Genomic DNA, 3,775 nt, shown 5'->3' on the forward strand with positions numbered 1-3,775 from the left:
CTCGCCAGCAAGAACGACATGCCGAGGACACCAGGATCCTTCTGCAGCAAAGCGTTTATTACATCTTGAAGAGGAGAGAGCGAGCCCCAGAATGGGCTGCTTATATACACCCTAATGTGGCGTGTCCACGCCTGATTGGTTGCTTACCCATGATCTCATAGGCACGCCCGGAGTGGGCAAAGACCTGCACGAAGGCACTTTTTTTTTTTTTTTTTTTATTTTTTTGGGTATTTCTTTGTACATTTGGCAAACATCCCTTCCTCCCCCCTTCCTATGGGGTGTTCCCCCCACCCTCCCCATTGCACGCCCCCCGACAGTCTAGTTCACTGGGGGTTCAGTCTTAACAGAACCCAGGGCTTCTCCTTCCACTGGTGCTCTTACTAGGATATTCATTGCTACCTATGAGGTCAGAGTCCAGGGTCAGTCCATGTATAGTCTTTAGGTAGTGGCTTAGTCCCTGGAAGCTCTGGTTGCTTGGCATTGTTGTACATATGGAGTCTCAAGCCCCTTCAAGCTCTTCCAGTTCATTCTCTGATTCACGAAGGCACTCTTGCACATGCGCACACAGTTAACTTCCTGAAAGGAAGTCTGCTGGCGTGGCGAAGGCTGGCGCCATCTTGTAATGGCGGAGGCTATCCTGGCCTTCCACGTGGGGTGCAGTGGAAGCCAGCGCCATCTAGTGGTGGCGAAAGTTATTGCGGCCCTCTACATCAGTCCTGGGGTGAATGTGCAATAAACTATCTCTGTCTGACTAAGATCACCAGTGTTCTTGTTTGTGAGTCAACGCCTGGACCCCAACAGCAATTATGCTTTTGATTTTTATACATATGCCCTTTTTCTCAGACCGTCATTTATTGAGATTACATGCTAGAGGTAGTAATTTCAATTCATGGAATGTTTTTACTAACTTCCGTTCAGTTAATAAATGCTTTGATTCAACAGAGTCAACTAATCTGGACACTTGAATGCTCCCAGTGACTGAACCACCAACCAAAGCGCATCCAGGCTGAACCTAGCCCACCCCCTGCAAACCTGCAGCAGCTCAGTCTTCATGTAGGTTCCTCAGCAACTGGAGTAATGGCTGCCCCTAAATCTTTTGCCTGCCTGTGGAATCTTGTTTCCCTAACTGAGCTGCCTTGTCGGGCTTCAGTGGAAAAGAATGTACCCAGTTCTGCAGATACTTGATGTATTGGGTCTCAGGGGACTTTCCCATCTCAGAGGTGAAGATGAGGGGATATGGGGGAAGGGACTGTATGAAGAGGGAACGAGAAGGAGGGAGCAGTAATCAGGATATAAAGTGAATGAATAGATAGATAGATAGATAGATAGATAGATAGATAGATAGATAGATAGACAGACAGACAGACAGACAGACAGACAGATAGATAACACAAAAAGAGAAATGCTTTGAAAGAAACAATATTCTTTGTTGTAGAATCTCCCTTAATTAAGATTTTTTTTTGGCAATGGTTTCTCTTTTTCTCACTTTTTTTGTATGTCTTTCCTGTTAGCATCAGACACTGGTACATGTTGTAGAAAGAGGAACACTCCTCCATTGTTGATGGCATTGAAAGCTGGTACAACCATTCTGGAAATCAGTCTGGAAGTTCCTCAAAAAATTGGATACAGTACTACCTGAGGACCTAGCTATACCACTACTGGTCATATACCCAAAAGATGTTCCAACATATAACAAGGACACATGCTCCACTATGTTCATAGCAGCTTTATTTATAATAGCCAGAAGCTGCAAAGAACCCAGAATTCTTACCTGAAGAATGAATAAAGAAAATGTGGTTCATTTAAACAATGGAATACTACTTAGCTATTAAAAACAAGGACATCATGAAATTTTTAGGCAAATGGATTATAACTAGAAAATATCATCCTGAGTAACGTAATCCAGACCAAAAAGGACATGCATGGTATGTACTCAATGATAAGTGGACATTAGCCGTAAAGTACAGGAAATATTTGCTATAAACCACAGAGTCAAAGAAAGTAAGTAACAAGAAGGACTCAAAGGAAGATGCTTGTATTTCACTCAGAAGGGGAAATAAAATAGTCATGGTTGGAGGGAGGATATCTAGGTGGGATAGGGCAGAGTGGGGAAGGAATGGGAAGGAATCGGGTGTAGGGAAAGCTGTGGAGAGGGGGCTAGGAGAGTAGATAGAAAATGGAGTATGTGATCTCTAGGACATAGCAGAGACCTGGGTTTGGAGAGGCTCCAGGGAGGCTGTGAGACTAACAGTGGAGGATATGGATCCTGCAATGGCCACATCCTGTAGTCAGGCAGTTTTCCCAGTGGAGGGATAAGGAGTCCAACCCACCCACTAAACTTTGACCCGAAATTTTTCCTGCCAACAGGAAACTCAGGAACAAAGATGGGGCAGAGACTGAGGGAATGACCAACCAATGATTGGCTCAGTTTGAGATCCATCCTGTGGGCAAGAACCAATCCCTGACACTATTTATGATACTCTGTTATACTCGGAGATAGAGCCTGGTATCACTGTCCTCTGGGAGACTCCACCCAGCAGCTGATAGAAACAGACGCAGAGACTCACAGCTAAACACTCCACGGAGCTCAGGAATTCTTGTGGAAGAGGTGGGGGAAAGGATTGAGGAACCCAGAGGAGATACAGACGCCACAAGAAGACTAACAGCGTCAACTAGTCAGGACTTTTGGGGTTCCCAGAGACTGAACCGCCAACCAAAGAGCATACAAGGGCTAAGGCCACACCCCCTCCTATTCCACTGCCCGCATGTGTAGCAGATGTGAAGTCTCATCATCATGCAATTCCTCCAACAACTGGAGTGCGGGCTTACCCTGACTCTGTTGCCTGCCTGTGGATCCAGTTCCCCTTACTGAGCTGCCTTGTCTGGCCTCAGTGGGAGAGGACGTGCCTATTTCTACAATGATTTGTGGTGCTGGAGTAAGTTGGTACCCAAGGGGGCCGCTCACTTTTCCGAGGTAAATGGAAGGAGAGAATGGGAGAAGCGGCTGTGGAGGGAAGATGAAAGAAGAGGAGGCTGTGATCAGAATGTAGTGAATGAATGAATGAATGAATGAATGAATGAATGAATGAATGAATGAATGAATGAATGAAAAAAGATAATTACAGAAACTTGAATTGTTTTAAAGCTGAGTATAAGCCTAAAGTTATGTATGAGAAATTTTCAAAGATGAAAATTAAGGTCTCAATTAAAACTATATTCATAGGAAGACCAATGGAGGAGTCAGAGAAAGGACTGAAGGAGCTGAAGGGGTTTGCAACCCCATAGGGAAAAGAACAATATCAGCCAACCAGAACCCCCAGAGCTCACAGAGACTAAATCACCAACCAAAAAGTACACATGGAGAGACTTAGAGCTCCAGCCGCATATGTGGCAGAGGATGGCCTTATCTGCTTATCTGGCATCAATGGTAGGAGAGGCCCTGGGTCCTGTGAAGGCTCAGTGCCACAGTCCAGGGGAATACCAGGGCAGGGGCACAGGAGTGGGTGGGTGGGGGAACTACCCTCATAGAAGTGGGGGGAGGGAGGATGGGATAGCGTGTTTCTGGAGGCAAAGCTGGGAAAGGGGATAACATTTGAAATATAAATAAATGAAATATCCAATAAAAAAAGGAAAAGAAAAAAGCCATGGAGAGTTGCAGGGTCCTGACATAAATGACGGAGTTCACACATTGTATGTGAATGCTCCATTCACATCAGAGACTGGAGGTTGACAGATTAAAATCAATTTGTGGAAAATGACTTCGCGAGATCTTATT

Source organism: Rattus rattus, chromosome 7, assembly GCF_011064425.1.
Source record: "Rattus rattus isolate New Zealand chromosome 7, Rrattus_CSIRO_v1, whole genome shotgun sequence".
Classification (NCBI taxonomy): domain Eukaryota; kingdom Metazoa; phylum Chordata; class Mammalia; order Rodentia; family Muridae; genus Rattus; species Rattus rattus.